Raw genomic sequence first — 16,862 nt, forward strand, 5'->3', positions numbered from 1 at the left:
TTCCTTCCTTCTTTCTTAGTGAAATATGGCCCCCTTGAAGACTTCACACAGTAGGGATATAGGATTTATATTACTGATACTTCAGCACTACAATTTTACATAATGGGATTGTAGTAATGGCTACCTGGAAATTATTGAGTCTATGGAATTGTACTGCCACTTGGTCATTGTTTTGGCCCTAGATGACTCCGAATGAAAGTAAATAGGATTGTTTCTGTCTTGAACAGAAATCCAGAGGGTCTTCTTCTCCCAGATTGATTTTTTTTAAAACCTTTTAAAAACCTTAGCTTTGCGGGGCCAAGATGGCGAAGTAGAAAGACGCACATACACATAGCTCCGAAAACACAAACCACAGAACGGCTAGAGGGGACCAAGCCGGGGTGAATTCTGCACCCAGAGACCATGGAGTATTGGAGCGAGGGAGATTCCTGCTCTGGAGAGACCTGCGGACCTCTCGGGGGGGGGTCCTTCGCACCGCGGACTGGGCGCCGGGACGGGGAGCGGAGTGCGGCCCTGCTGGGGCCGCGACACTGAGGGGAGGAGATCCGAGAGGGCTACGGGGATGGGATCTCCAGCGGCTACGCGGGTCTCCCCACCCACAGAGGGACCTGCAAACCTCTCCCAAAAAGTCCGTCGCGCTGCAGACGCGGAGCCAAGCCCGGACCTGCGGCGGCCGCGCCCACGGCTCCGAGAGGCACAGATCTGAGAGGGCTCTGGAGGCGGGATCTTCAGCAGCGGCACGGGCCCCCCTACCAACAGGTGACTGACGGAGGTGGGTGAGAGAGTCTCTTCGGCGGGTTGACGGGGGAGTGGGGTGCCCCCAAGGCTCGGGACCCCCCGGGAGGTGGGGGCTGAGAGGTGGCTGCGGACGGGGGCTCCCCAAATGGGCAGGAGCCTGGATCGATTGTGGAAGGTCTGTGCATAAACCCCCAGAAGGAACTATGCCTGAGAGGCGGCCCTGCCCCTGACCACCTGAACTTAATTCTCATACTGAATAGCAGCCCTGCCCCCGCCAAAAATCCTAAGGCGGGAAGCAGCATTTGAATCTCAGTCCCCAAACGCTGGCAGGGAGGACCAGGAGGCGAGGTGGGTGTGAGGAGAACATTCAGAGGTCAGGTCACTGGCTGGAGAAAATGCCAAGAAAAGGGAAAAGAAATAAAACTATTGAAGGGTACTTTATCGGAGGAACGACACTTCCTCCCTTCCTTTCTGATGGGGAGGAACAATGCTTGCCATCAGGCAAAGACACAGAAATCGAGTATTCTGTGTCCCAGCCCACCCAATGGGCTCGGGCCATGGAAGAGCTCAAGAGGAATTTTGAAAATCAAGTTAGAGAGGTGGAGGAAAGACTGGGAATGGAAATGAGAGGGATGAGGGAGAAGCATGAAAAGCAGATCAGCTCCCTGCTAAAGGAGAACCAAAAAAATCTTGAAGAAATTGGCACCTTGAGAACTAGCCTAACTCAGCTGGCAAGGGAGGTGCAAGGGGCCAATGAGGAGAAGAATGCTTTCAAAAGCAGAATTAACCAAATGGAAAAGGAGATTCAAAAGCTCACTGAAGAAAATAGATCTTTCAAAGCTGGAATGGTACGGATGGACGCTAAGGACTTTTCGAGAAAGACATATCTCAAAACATACCGCGCAGATTCGAAAAATGGAAGATAATGTGAAATATCTTATTGGAAAAACAAGTGACCTGGAAAATAGAATCAGGAGAGACAATGTAAAAATTCTGGGACTACCTGAAAACCATAATCAAAAGAAGAGCCTAGACATCATCTTCCATGAAATTATCAAGGAAAACTGCCTTAGATTCTAGAACCAGAAGGCAAAATGAATATTCAAGGAATCCGCAGAACACCACATGAAAGAGATCCAAAAAGAGAAACTCCTAGCAGCATTGTGGCCAAATTCCAGAATTCCCAGGTGAAAGAGAAAATATTGCAAGCAGCTAGAAAGAAACAATTCAAGTATTGTGGAAATACAATCAGGATAGCACAAGATCTGGCACCCTCTACATTGAGGGATAGAAGGGAATGGAATAGGATATTCCAGAAGTCAAAGGAACTAGGACTGAAGCCAAGAATCACCTACCCAGCAAAACTGAGTATAATACTTCAGGAGAAAAAATGGTCTTTCAATGAAATAGAAGACTTTCAAATTTTCCTGATGAAAAGACCAGAGCTGGAAAGAAAATTTGACTTTCTAACACAAGAATGAAGAGAACCATGAAAAGGCGAATAGCAAAGAGAAATCATAAGGGACTTACTAAAGTTGAACTGTTTACATTCCTACATGGAAAGACAATATTTATAACTCTTGAAACATTTCAGTATCTGGGCACTGGATGGGAGTACACACACACACACATGCACACACGCACACATACATAGAGACAGAGTGCACAGAGTGAATTGAAGAGGATGGGATCATATATTAAAAAAAAAAATGAAATCAAGCAGTGAGAGAGAAATATTGGGAGGAGAAAGGGAGAAGTTATATGGCGCAAATTATCTCTCATAAAAGAGGCAAGCAAAAGATTTATTAGTGGAGGGACAAAGAGGGGAGGCGAGAGATAAACATGAGGTCTACTCTCATCACATTCCACTAAAGAATAAAATGCACACTCATTTTGATAGGAAAACCTATCTCATAATACAGGACAGTGGGGGACAGGGGCACAAGCAGGGTGGGGGGGAGGATGGAGGGGAGGGCATGGGGAGGAGAATGCAATACGAGGTCGACACTCATGGGGAGGGAAAGGACCATAAGAAAATAGAAGTAAAGGGGGACAGAATAGGATGGAGGGAAATATAGTTAGTCCTATACAACACAACTAGTATGGAAATCATTTGCAAAACTAAACAGATATGGCCTATATTGAATTGCCTGTCTTTCAAGGGGAAGGGGTGGAGAGGGAGGGATCTGAGGAGGTTGGAACTCAAAGTGTTAGTACCAAATGTAATGTTCTTACCACTGGGTAACAAGAAATACAGGTTAAGGGCTCAAGAAAGCTATCTGGTCCTACAGGACAAAAGAGAAGATGGAGACAAGGGCAGGGAGGGAGGATAGAGGAGAGAGCAGATAGGTCACAGGGGCAATTAGAAAGCTCGGGTTTGGGGGGGGAGGGGATAAAAGGGGAGAAAATTTGTAACCCAAAATTGTGTGAAAATAAATGTTAAAAATTAATAAAAAAAAAAAAAAAGGAAAAAAAAAAAACCAAAAAAACCTTAGCTTAAAAAGGCCAAGGTCTTCCACTGCATCGAAGGACATCTCCAGTCCTCCTGATCTATATCTTGCTACTGAACTCAGATGGCTCCTGCAGGAGAGAGTAAGGCTGATGATTTTTCACAGCCTTGCCTCACTTAAATGCAATTCACTCTCATGTTATGATATCACCTCCCTGATGTCATGATCCTCTTTAAGAAAGAAGGAAGAACTACAATAACAGAGATACATATATTTCCTTACTTAAGACTTTTAACTCCTAAAGAACAGAAAGGTGTATTTTAGGAAGACAAGTGCTGAATTTTCAGTCAACACTTAATTCCAAAAAGAAAAAAAAAGACTCCTTAAAAAAAATGGTAGTTTTGAAAAATTACATCACTGGAGTTAAAATCAGGAAAACCTAAGAAAGGCAAGAAATAAAAGTGCCTACTATGCATCAGTCATTGTGCTAAGTGCTTTACAAATATTATTTCATTGGATCTAAGTTTATTGACACTATATATATGTATATATATACATATATATATGTTTGTGTGTGTGTGTGTGTGTGTATTTAAATCCATTGGCATGATGCTTAAACTCTCTTAGAGTTAGTTTCCTTATCTGTATTAGGGACAAAAGTTAATAACCTGACAGTGATGGGAAGTTCAGATGAGATATTAGTATGAGTATTATGTATGTCTTAAGTACTATGTATAGGCAAATTGTTTCTATCTTGACATCTTACTGGACATTTTAAACCATTTCACCTGTGTTCCTGCCATCAAGCTAATCTTCCTTGTCAGTATCCCATGAGAACCTGAGTTTCTTTCCCTGCACCTGCCCTGACTTTCTATGGGAGAGTTCTCAGTTTATTTTGCCCAGAACTAGGCCTCCTTCCCCTCTATTTCCTGGCCTTTTCCTCTACTATGCTATTGCACGTGTGACACTCCCCTTTCTAGCTCCCTGTTTCTGTGTTACATATCCTATTATGGACTGTATTACTTTCCTATAATTGTATCTGCAGCACTTAGCCCTGTTCTTAGTACACAATAAGTGCTTAATAAATGAACTTTTCGCTCAATAACATTTATTCAAATGCACTAATCTTTCTATCAAACCTATGCTGTTCTTCATTTTTCTATTGAAACCCACCCAACTTTCTATACCATTTGCTTTCAATTTCTCTTGTCTTTTCTTAAAGTCTTCTTTCCATCTATCTTTACTGAAGTGCAGCAGTTAATTATTTGCCATGATGAAGTAACTAAGATAATTTATGAAGTTCTTACCATTTTAAATGGGGCATATGGGGTGTTCAGGAAGGAGTGGAAACTCTGGTATAAGAGCTTGCTGAACCCTTTTCAGAGCTGTTTATCCACCTTTGGTCTCTACCTCTCATGCAACTCTCACCTGTGGCTCCAAGAACTTGTATCATGCACGGTGGTCACACCCCAGTAAAACCATCTTGCCAGATAGGCTTACCCAGTTTGAGTGTAACTGATAGGCCTTGAAACTGTTGGTGAGTTAGGGTTATGTTTACCAGAAGCATGTGAAGACTTCCTCCAGTAGAATAATTTGTTCTGAAAGCAGGTGAGGTAGGCTATGTGGAGAGCTTAGAACTTGGCCAGACATCAAAGATGCCAAAGACATGACCTGCATCCCGGGCCATTGCCACTCATTTTGACTTTTGTCTTGCCACTGGATTTCAATGTCTCTAGAAGAGAGAGACTGAGGCTGATGACTTTGTTCAATTCTACCTCACTTAAATCTAATTCACATTCAAATGAAGTCATTACCCTGTGATGTCACTGGTCATTTCCAAAGATGAAAGACTAACAACAATTCTTTTAGATAAGAATTCTGTTATTACTATTAACAAAATGGAAACATTTCCCCAAGCCCCTCCATTTTGCTTCCATTTATTTAATATCATTTTCCTTTTAATCCAAAATGCCCTTTCTTTTCCACATAGCCAACTTTCTATTCCATTTGACTTTTCTGAGTTTGTTTTGCCAGAAAGATTATCATGGAATAAGACTGATAGTAAATTTGAGAAGTTAATTCTAAGCTATTTATAGCACAAGAAAACATATTCAGGTTTAAAATACTCACAGAGAAGAAAATAATCAACTTTTACTCATTTCCATTTCATTTGTTCTTCATGAAATACTCATCTTCCCCCTCCTTTCCCCACCGATTTAATTCAATTCAACAAACATATAAGAAATATCTTCTATATGCAAGGCATGATGATAATGAGGATACAAAGGAAAGAAGTATACTGTATTCAGTCTATGTTTTATTGAATTCAATACATTCTCATTCATAAAAAGAGGGGGGCCTTAGTAAATGATGGCTCAACCAGGAGTTGTTAAACACTATATAGTTAGAAAGAAAGCACGTGGCTCAGTGAATACTGAGCCTGGAGTCAGGGAGAGATGAGTTCAAATCTGTCCTCAGATGCTTACTAGCTGTGTGATCCTAAGCCAATCATATAGCCTGCCTGGCTCAGTTTCTTCAACTGTAAAATGGAGATGATAAAAACACCTACCTTCCATGTTTGTTGTGAGTATAAAATCATGTAATAACTATAAAACACTTACCATGGTACCTGACATAACCACTTAATAAATTCTTGTTTCTAGCTTCCTTCCTTTGTTCCCTTCTTTCCAGTGTGTCAGGTACTTGCATAAAGTCACACAAAGCTTAAATAAAAGGATGGTACTTAAACCATGTTAGGAAGGAAATGTAAAATTCCATGAGGTGAATATGGATAAAGGGGGTATTCCAGATGTGGAGGATGATTGGAACAAAGTCACTGAGAGAGAAAATGAAGAGTTGTGTATGAGGAATGGAGAGGACAGTTTGGTTGGACTGTAGAGTTTATGGTGGGGAGAGAGTTTATTTGAGAAAAGATCTCATATGTTTTCAATCCTAAATTATAAAAAAAGAGGATTAAAGGAAGTTGATGAATGAGAGAACACAGTAAAAAAAAATAAAATAAAGATAATACCAGGTCTCCAGTTGGGGTAGAATGACAGGGAGAGGAGTCATCAGAAAGACAGATATACAATTCTCTTAGCAATGACCTGCCTGATTTAAAAAAAAAAATGAAAGTAAGGTGCATTTTCAAGAAACCAGAGAGAAAGAAGTTAGAAGAGAGACAGACATGTACTACAGGACTTTACTGAGAAGACACAGGGACTCCTCTGTCTCCCAGTACATTTGGTTACCTTCAAAATGATTGGTGACTGGAACTACGGGAGGGGGAGGTATCTGTATATTAGGGGAAGTATGGATGTGATTGCATGAGAGGAGTCTTTGATCAGTTTAAGGAATTCCAAAATCAAACTAATGAGTTTACAGGAAGTGAGCCATTGAATTAAGGTACTTCAAAGAAAAGGGGTCTCTTTCCTGTGTACTTTCAGCAAGGTGCCAGTAAGAATTCATACCTCTATGAGAGACCCTTCAAAAATAGTTCTATGTTCTACAATCTCATTAAGTTGATTGGGGATCCCTTCCAACTCTCAGACTCTGTGATTCTAGGACTGTTCAATTATTTATTGACTTTGGAGAAAAGTTAATAATAATTATGCTACACATATGTAAATGTTGTCTAAATTCTAAAATTTAAAAAAAATCATCAATATTTGTACAGTGAATTTTAGGAAATCTGGTCTATATCTTTCATAACCACAAATAAATGAATTTGTCACTTATGTCAATTTCTAGAGGCATAAAATATCAATATATTGCATATTGCTTTTGCTAAAACCTACTGGCATTCATTACCATAGAACAAAATCTAGAGAATTTTATTTAATATCAATCAATGAATCTTGTTTAGCTCATTACTTCTATAATACCTTCTGCTTAGGGAAAGTCAGTGGAGAAGGGAGGGGAGCATTTACATCATTAAATGAAATATCAAGGTTTTGACTTACATAGCAGATCCCCTAGGTAGAAATATAGCCTATACATAAGCTAAATATTTCATTTGTTTGTCCTGCCTTGAGCATAAGGGTAAATAAATCCAGTTTTATTGTGAGCTTTACTAAGTATTTTTCCAAGCTAGCATAATAGAGAAAAATAACTAAATAAAAAAAAAATGAAAATCTTCCTTGACCTAATCATCCTTCTAATAGTAAAAGTTTTTCTCTTACAAATTAATTCTCTAAACTCTGATAATAAGCGAATTGTTCATTTAGTTGATAAGCGTTTATAAGACTGGCAGACTTCCATTAATGTGTGTTCCAAATCACTAAATGACCTAATCTGACAAACTTCGCACCTCTACTGGTAAGGAGCACCAAGGCTTTATTTATAAAAAGGATCGTGTGGTTCTAAACAAGTGAAGTATGTGATTCCAAACATATTGTAATTATTTAAATTAGTTTCCACAAGGTTGCTAACTAAAGCTATATATGTAGCCTGAAGTCAAATTAAAAGAGAGAAGATCATTAATGCAGAGACTGGAAAAGAAAGAAGATACATACTGACACACCAATATTTTGAAGGAAATTTTTCATATTAGAAGTTCATCCTGTTCCAACAATGAAAAATATTTAATCAACTTCAATCTTAGTGCATGCAAACAACATATATAATGTCATTGTAAATGAAGTTAATATTTGTTCTTTCACCATCAAAGACAGTTTCACTATACACCCCACAAATTATTTTGCAGCCCCAAAGAGGGTCAGACTTGTGACCAGGGAATACAGTATATATGTAGTAAATAAATTTTTGTTATTATTTTTATTGAGTCATTTCAGTTATGACTGATACTCTGTGACCTCATTTGAGGTTTTCTTGGCAAAGATACTGAAGCAGTTTGCCATTTCCTTTCTTCAGCTTATTTTACAGCTGGGGAAACTGAAGCAAACAAGATTAAGTGACTTACCCAGGGTCACACAGTTGGTAAGTGTCTGGATTTGAAGTTAGGTTTTCCTCACTACAGGACCAGCACTCTATTATATGATCCACCTAGCTACCCAAAGGACGAAGATGAAAGGAAACAAACTTTTTTATGCAAGTAAGAGTCAAATTCAAGTCAATAACCATAGACTGTTGCCACACCAGCTTCTTCCATCATTTGCAAGAAAGAGGAGTTAAAGTTTATTATGGTGAATGGCAGGGTCATAGGACTTCATATCTGTCTCTATAGTACTGGAAAGATATTGTCATGCACTGAGTGCAATTTTGGGTGAGCTTTATGCCTTTGATTGAATTAAGATTCCTTATATGGTATAGTACACCAATCTACTGGTAGTGATAAGCTAGGCAGGAAAATGCAAATTCAATTAAAGATGAAGGGAGACCCCACAGATTTTTTGAGAATTAGAATAACTGCAGGTGTCATTCACCCTACTTCAAACACTTCAAAGTAAGGTGAACCTGCCTCAGTCTATCTGGGACAATTCTAGCTTGGACACTACAAAAAGAGCTTTCCTAACTCCTGAAGGGGGTGTTTGGGGATGGACAGAGAAGCAACATTTAGACAAATTTTCTATCTAGCCAATTGTAGTCCTTACTGAAGAGAGGAATTTGTGATAGGTTTATATTATTTCCTAGCTATAATTAGAGTTGAAGAAGTTGGACCTTTTGCCAGAGACCAAGATGAAGTGGGGCACCAATTCCTTCTCCAGTTGGTGATCACACAGTTATAGTTCTGTTACCTAGTCTCAGACTTAATAAATGCTTAATGTTAATAAATGGAAGAAAGGAAATACATATTTATTAAGTTCTCCTAGTGCACCAGGCTTGGGCTAAGTTCCTTACACAAATTATCTCATTTGATTCTAAGAACAACCCTGGGGGGTAACCACTATTATTATCCTCATTTTACAGTTGAGGAAATTGAAGTTGACAAATTAAATATGTTCAAGGACACACTTCTACTAAGTGTCTGAGCTGGATATAAATTCAGTACTTCCTAACTTCAGAATCAGCATTCTATCACCTGTGTTACCTAGCTGCCTGATAATGCTAATAAGTACTTAACAAATGTTTGTGGAATGGCATCAAATATTTAGAAAGTCCAGACAATGGAGAGTATTGCCCTTATCCTTCCCAAACTACTTCTCTAGCATCAACAGAACATTATCCTTCTTGGCTCTCACTTCTCCAACTCCGAAGACCCTTGAGAGTACTATCTTCACTCCTCTTTCGCAGCTATATGTTTGTATATGTGCATGAGTGATCCACAGTAAAGACACTTGTGGGACACTGTTGAAGTCTGGTATAACCCAGAGACTGGAATAAGGAAGTTTTCTTATCTTGCAGAGGAGTCCACAACTAAATTACACCTAGATCTTTTCCCATCACTGGTGTCTTCTCAGTTTCTATCTTCAGCCCTAGGCACTGAAATTTCTAGCTATGACTCTGAAATAGCATAGGAGAAAACTGAGCTAAGTAGTAAACCATGATAGAAACTATATTCTTAAAATCACTAATAATTAGTCTTTGAGAGGACTGATTATTAAATAACCAACTGTTAATTTTGGGAAAATCCAGAATTTTTTCCCTCCTAATTCTTCATTCTTATGATATTTCACATTGTCTTCTATTTTTTCATTCTTTTGGCTTTGTTTTGTTATTTCTTGGTTTCTCATAAAGTCATTAGCTTCCATCTGCTCCATGCTAATTTTTAAAGAACTATTTTCTTCAGTGAGTTTTTGAACCTCCTTTGTCATTTGGCTAATTCTGTTTTATAAAGCATTCTGTCTTGGTCCTCTTTTGCCATTTGAGTTAGGCTATTTTAAAGGTGTTATTTTCTTCAGCATTTTTTTAAGTCTCCTTTAATAAGCTGTGAACTTGCTTTTCATGATTTTCTTGTGTCTCTTTCATTTCGCTTACCAGTTTTTTCCTCCACCTCTCTTACTTGACTTTCAAAATCCTTTTTGAGCTCTTCCATGGCCTGAGACCATTACATATTTATTTTGTAGGCTTTGTATGCAGAAGCCTTGACTTTGATGTCTTCCTCTGATGGTATGCATTGTTCATCCTCATTTGAAAGGATGGAAGAAAATATCTGTTCACCAAAAAAGTAATCTTCTATAGTCTTATTTTTTCCCCTTTTTTGGAATTTTCCCAGTCAGTTACTTGACTTTTAAGTTCTTTGTCAAGAGGAGGGTATACTCTGGGGACCTGTAAGTTTTCGGTTCCTCAAAGGAGGCACAATCAAGGGAGAGGAGCTTACTCCTCTCTTGAGCTGTGCTCTGTTCTGAGAGATACTCCAAGCTTTTCTGCTCAGGATCTGCAAGTAGTATTCCCTCTCCAGAGCCTGCACCAGCTACACCAGGCCAGCACACCTCCTCATCCCATCACTGCCAGTCAGGACTGAGACCCAGATCAGCAGTTTGATTCCCCTAGGGACTTTAGGCCAGGGGCTCTGAAAGTGGATGATGCCACTGCCTGAGAATGCTTGGAGCCTGGGTTAGGCAGGAGAACCCTGCTCCCTTCTCACTCAAATGAGAGAACTTTCTCACTGACCTTTGAAGCTGTCTCTGGCATTTGTGGCTTGAGGGATCTGGGAGCCACAGCTTCTTCCAGTGGTGACCTGAAGCCTGCTCTGGTTCGGTCCTTGCCATGCCACAGCCTAAAGCTGGGCTGTGCTCCACTCTGAGCCTGGTGTAACAGACTTTTCCTGTTGGTCTTCCATGCTCCCTTGGGCTGAAAATCTCTTTCACTCTGCCATTTTGTGGCTTCTGCTGCTCTAGAATTTGTTTAGAGTCATTTTCATAGGTATTTTATGAGCTGTGTGAGAGAGCTTTTACAAGTTGTCCTTCTACTCTGCCATCTTGACTTCACCCCATTCCTCATTCTTTACTAAGTCAAATCAGCTTGAAGAATAGGATTGATAATGAGATTGTACTTAACATCCTACTCAGTCTTGTTCAGACCCCACCCTACTGGGCAACTTTAGTTCTGATTAAGAACTTAACATAGATGAATCCCAGTCCATTGTGTTCCACATTTCCATCCTTTCATTAGAATAGGTTCATCTGTCATTTAATATTCATTCTTTCATTGCTAACTAATCAAAGTTGATTCCCACCTCTCAGGAACACCAAGTCTTCCAAGGGTACATAAGAGCCAAGATGCCACCATGTTGTATCTTTTGTTTATGAGAGAAGTCCAAATGACTGTGCTTTTATTAACTGCTAAACATAATTACTAAAATAATCAATTAGCTAGAAATTGTCTTAAAAACTTTTCATTGATCATATCATAAATTTAAATATTCTTATTCAGTTTTCTCTTTTCTTCCTATACTCCCTTCTCATTGCTCACTTCTGACCACCCTTTTCTTTACCCATCTCTTTCTTTTCTCCCTTATGAAAGTAGAATCATCCTTATTACCCAACTTCATCATGGCACTCTCTTCTTTTAATCTCAGAAATAACCCTATGAATAAACCATATCTCAAACAGAAATTTCAATGTTATTCAGCTCGACAGTCTTCTGTGGAGATGGTCATTTACTGATGATTTAGCTATGTATCAATAAAATACCCAGTTTTTTTTAATTCTTTGAGAGAGATATTACAGACAGCAGGTGCCCTCATGAAAGAAGTGTTGGAATTAGAGTCTGCTTTTTCAACTCATATTAAATCATATCTTCCTCATTCTCAGAGAGAAAAGGAGCCACAGATGCTGCAGTCAGTTCCCTCAGCCACCTGGAGCTGTCTACAATGCCCCTTGAGCACATTCACAAGTGTCACCAGATGTCTGCCTGCAGTGATGTTTCAAGTACTTGATGCCTGGGAGTTGTGAAAAGTTCATATTATTGGGGGCCCAGAAAATGCAAGAGAAGAAAATGCTTCTTTTTTTTCCCCAACCAATGTTACTCACTGACTGAATCAGCAATTAGCATATATTAACGAGTTGTTATGCTCTTGCTGGCTAATTAGCCTGTTGCTGATTGATAGGTGAGTCTACCAATGACATTAGTGTAAAGAAGGGCAGCAGAGAATGAGTACTGATTCAAAATAAAAAGAAAGTTATTGCAATATTCTGAAGAAGCAAACTACCCCCTTCTGTTCTAGAAGTTCCTACCATTATCAGTTAACATCTTCCAAGTAAGGGGTAGAGAGGGGACTAAGGCAGTGTTATCTAATGCCATGATGCACATCAAATTTTGAGACAATATTGATTTCCTTTTTTTGTGTCCTGGAATAATGTTCACCTCTTGGCTTCCTTAGAAAGCAGTGGTTTCAGAAGACAATAAGATAGAGTTTCCAGGAGAGAATGTGTAGGTTCTCAAACTATGTATCTCTTCAGGCAGCCAGTCCAGGGAGGAGAAGACAAGAATTAATCAAGTGTTCACTATGTACCAGACACTGGACTAAATGCTACAGAACTATTATCTCATTTGATTTTCTAAACAACACTAGGAGTTATATGTTATTAATATCCTTATTTTATAAAAATTGAAGCAAATAGAAATTATTTACCCAAGGTCATATAGAGGTAGGAATTGAAATTTAGCCTTCCTAAATTTAGGCCCAATAGTCTATCTGAACCACCTAGTTGCCTCTAGAATCACTGTGGTAACTTACCCTTGGCTTCTGGTACAGAACTGGCTTTACACAAAGGAGGTAATTCAGGGTTTGTCTGTGATCTCTAAGAATTTGAATGATCGTTGACTTAAAAATACATTGATTTTTGAGAATTCTAGGGAAAAGAAAAGCCACAGCAATTCCATTACTTTCAAGTTTTCATTGTTGGTCTAAAATCCTTCATCTGGGATCTGGTGGATTTTAGGATGAATGACTGAATTACTCCATTTTTAGTATAAGCCTCAATCTCACTTGTATTTTCAGCCTATCATCTTTCCTATTCTATAGTCATTATGAAGAATATTACATTAATCATAATTTCTATGCCAGTTTTGCAATTTATTTTCTAAGAAAAAAATGATGATGTTAGACTAAGAAAGGAATTTGAAAAATATATCTTCCCTGACTGTTTCTTTTATTTCTGAAAAAAAGATTTTAATTTTCCTTCAAATAGATTCTAGTTATTTTGCTAAGTAAAACAGTTGTGACATTTCATGGCAACACAAAAGAAAAACAATCATTTTGCTCATATAAAAGACATTTCTTTTTTCTAGTGTCCTGAGGCATATTTGCATATTGTGTATCATTTCAGGATATACATATTTAGCTAATGACATATTCTAAGAATAATAGAATTTTACATCTCAAAAAATTTGATTCCCTTTAGTTCAATAATAATTTATTATTGCCATATTGTATGCAGAACACTGTTGCTCACTGGAAGAGACTCGATATCTAGGTAAGACTGGGAACCTGCAAGTATGGAACAAATTCTCATAGAAGGATGTGGCAGGTATATAAGTAACTCAAATACAAGGTAAGGACATATGAGAGTTGTAAAGGTCCAAGAGAAGCTGTCTGTTGTGATGTAAGAACTATTGGATTAGCAGCTAGAGTACCTTGATTTAAATGCCAATTTGTATACTTACTATCTGGAAAAGTTATCCTATTTCTCAGGGTCTTAGTTTCTTCTTATCAAAAGTGAAGGTATTGCATAGACAGTGGATTTGGGTATAAGTTGACTTTGATGGTATGATTAAAAAAAATTAAGTAATGAGAAAAGGATTATACTGGGACAAGAGGGAAGGGAAGTCAGAATGGGGTAAATTATTGCACGTAAAAGAATCCTAGAGAATCAAATAAAAAACTACTTGAAATAATAAAAAACTTTGGCAAAGCAGCAGGTTACAAAATAAACTCCCATAAATCATCTGCATTTCTATATATTACTAACAAAGCCCAACAGCAAGAGATAGAAAGAGAAATCTCATTTAAAGTTATGGTAGACATGATAAAATATTTGGGAGTCTACCTGCCAAAACAAACCCAGGGACTATATGAACACAATTTCAAAACACTTTTCACACAAATAATGTCAGATCTAAGTAATTAGAAAAACATTAGTTGCTTGTGGGTAGGCCAGGCTAATATAATAAAAATGATAATTCTGTCTCAATTAATTTACTTAATCAGTATATACTAATCAAATATCAGGTAATTATTTTCTAGAGCTAGAAAAAAATCAAAATTCATCTTGAAGAACAAAATATACAGAATATCAAGGAAAATAATGAAAAGAAATGCTAGGGAAGGTGGCCTAACCCTACTACATCTTAAATTGTATTATAAAGCAGCAATCATCAAATCACTTGGTACTGGCTAAAAAATAGAGGGTAGACCAGTGGAATATGTTAGGTACTAAAGATACAGTAGTGAGTGAATATAACACTCTATTCTTTAATAAACCCAAGTACCCCAGATTCTGGGATAAGAACTCACTGTTTGACAAAATCTGGTGGGAAAACTGCATCATAGTGTGGTGGAAACTGGGCATAGATCAATGCCTGTCACTGTACACAAGAATAAAGTCCAAATGGGTACATGATCCAGGTATAAAGGCTGATACTATAAAGAAATTAGGGCAGCAAGGAATTATGCATTTGTCAGATTTATGGAGAATGAGAAATTTATGACCAGACAAGAGATACAAAACATTATGAAGTGCAAAATGGATAATTATGATTACATTAAATTGAGAAGTTTTTGCACAAATAAACCAAATGCAACCAAGATGAGGAGGGAAGCAAAAATCTCAGAAAGAATTTTTGTAACTAGTGTCTGTGACAAAGGTCTCATTTCTAAAATATAAAGAGAACTGAGTCAAATGTACAAGAATACAAGTCATTATCCAATTGAGAAATGGTCAAAGGACATGAACAGGCAGTTTTCAGAGGAAGAAATTAAAGATATCTATAGTCATATAAAAATGCTCTAAATCACTATTGATTAGAGAGATGCAAATCAAAACAACTCTGAGATACCACATCACACCTATCAGATTGGCTAACATGACAAAACTGGAAAATGATAAATGTTGGAGAAGATGTGGGAGAATTGGAACATTAATTCTTTGTTGGTGGAGCTGTGAGCTCATCCAACCATTCTGTGGAGCAATTTGGAACTCTGCCCAAAGGGATACAAAAATGTGCATACCCTTTGACCCAGCAATATCTCTTCTAGGGCTATATCCCAAAGTGATCATAAAAATGGGAAAAAGTCCCATATGTACAAAAGTTTTTATAGCAGCTCTTTTTGTGGTGGCAAAGAACTGCAAATTGAGGGAATGCCCATCTATTGGGAATGGCTGAACAAGTTGTGATATATGAATGTAATGGAATACTATTGTGCTATAAGAAATGACGAACAGGAAAACTTCAGTAAAACCTAGAAAGACTAATATGAACTGATGCTGAGTGAAATGAGCAGAATGAGGAGCAGGAAGGAAAATAGGAAATGAAAGAGACAAGGAAAAGGGGTGGACTGATAGAAGGGAGGGGAAAAAGAGTTAACAGTGTTTTCACTGATGAGGAGTGATAGGGTGAAAGGAGAGATTGAAAAGTTTTTTTTTCCTTTTGTTCTATTTCTTTTTTTTCATTACGGCTAATATGGAAATTTGTTTTACATGATTGCACACCTATAATCTATATCAAATTACTTACCATCTTAGAAAGGAGGAAGGGAAAGGATGAAGGGAGAAAATTTGGAATTCAAACTTTTATTTAAAAAATTAATGTTAAAAATTGTCTACATGTAATTGGAAAAAATACTATTTAAAAATAAATAAAATAAAATGAAGGTATTGGAGGAGATGAACTCTATATTCTCTTCCAGTTCTAAATCTGATTCCATGAAGATGTGGGAAGATTAGAGAAGGTATTATGAAAGTTAGTACGTTTGATTTTATTTTGGTTGTAAGATCAAAGATGACATTAGCATTATAAACTTGACAGATTGGACAAGTGGTGAGGTCATTGAAGGAAGGGCTTAGAAGGTAGAGCAGATTTTGATGAAAAAGAAAGTAACACAGGTTTGATTGTATTAATTGGGAACAGGACATCAAGTAGAAATGCCCCACAGGTAGTTAAATATGTAATTCCGGTACTTTGGATAAAGACAATGCCTGAATTTCCAGATCAACATAGAGGTAGTAGTTTAAGGGATGTAAATTTTCTCAGTGAGAGAATATAGATAGAAGACAAGAAAATGAAGAGCAGAATTTTAGAAATGAATTGCCTTGAAGTCTTAGATGAATAAGAAGAACCTGTTAGGGAACTAAGAAATTGGGCTTCAGAAGCCAAACACTGAGAAAGTATCAAAAAGGACATCTGTTATAAGTTATAATAGCTGGCCTTTATACAGTGCTAATGACCATGAAGAGCTTTATACTCATTACGTAATTTGTTTATCTCAACAATATTGTGAGGATGATATTATGGACGCAATCATCCCTACATACAAATGAATAAACTGGTACTCAGAGAGATTAATAAAGAACCTAATACTCAGCACATAGAACAACAAATCACATAATGCAAAAAAGCAAAAATTAAAAAAAAAAAGAATGAGGAATTGAGAAGACATTTAGTTGTGGTGTGAAGAAAGATGACCTTTCAAAGAAATATTTCAGTCAGGATGTCAAAGTTCAATAAAGCTTAAGAGGTGAGACAAGGCCAGGTTATGAGGAGTTTTGAAAGAAAAACAGAGAATCTATATTTGATGTTGGAGAACGAAAAACATACTAGAATCTTTAGTCA

The sequence above is a fragment of the Notamacropus eugenii genome, chromosome 6 (genome assembly GCF_028372415.1).
Source record: "Notamacropus eugenii isolate mMacEug1 chromosome 6, mMacEug1.pri_v2, whole genome shotgun sequence".
Taxonomy (NCBI): domain Eukaryota; kingdom Metazoa; phylum Chordata; class Mammalia; order Diprotodontia; family Macropodidae; genus Notamacropus; species Notamacropus eugenii.